Genomic DNA, 503 nt, shown 5'->3' with positions numbered 1-503 from the left:
TACATAAAACAATTTATTTTATTTGGATGAATTTGTCTGCCTTTTATCAGATTTACCCATTTCTGTCTGTGCTGGTCAATTATGAACAATATTGAACTGCGAGCAAAAACTTGAGAGAATTGCGTGGGGCTACTGCTGCAAATATTTGAGTGGCTTCTCCCCTGACAGATGTAATCTCACTCCAAACTTTTGATCAATATTGCGAGCCCTTGTATATCTGACATATAATGCAACACACAGATATAACATCAGATGGCACTATAATATTGTAAATCGAGAGCTGAACTCTAATTCTATTGTATGTACATTAAATGAAGGTAAAAACTTAAAATTAAAACCTTTCAAATTAAACGCAAGTGAGTGTAATGGTAAATAACTGTAATGGTTTCAAGTGAGTTTAAGCAAAGACTAGGCCTATAGAAATAAGTTCCGTGTAGTGAGCTAGACACACGTCATTTCAAGTGTTGCCAAGTCCGCGGAACCCCGTCGACCCCCAACAAACC

Source organism: Sinocyclocheilus anshuiensis, unplaced genomic scaffold, assembly GCF_001515605.1.
Source record: "Sinocyclocheilus anshuiensis isolate Anshui unplaced genomic scaffold, SAMN03320099.WGS_v1.1 scaffold274, whole genome shotgun sequence".
NCBI lineage: Eukaryota > Metazoa > Chordata > Actinopteri > Cypriniformes > Cyprinidae > Sinocyclocheilus > Sinocyclocheilus anshuiensis.
The sequence above is the reverse complement of the archived record's forward strand: the minus strand, read 5'-3'. Positions refer to the sequence as shown.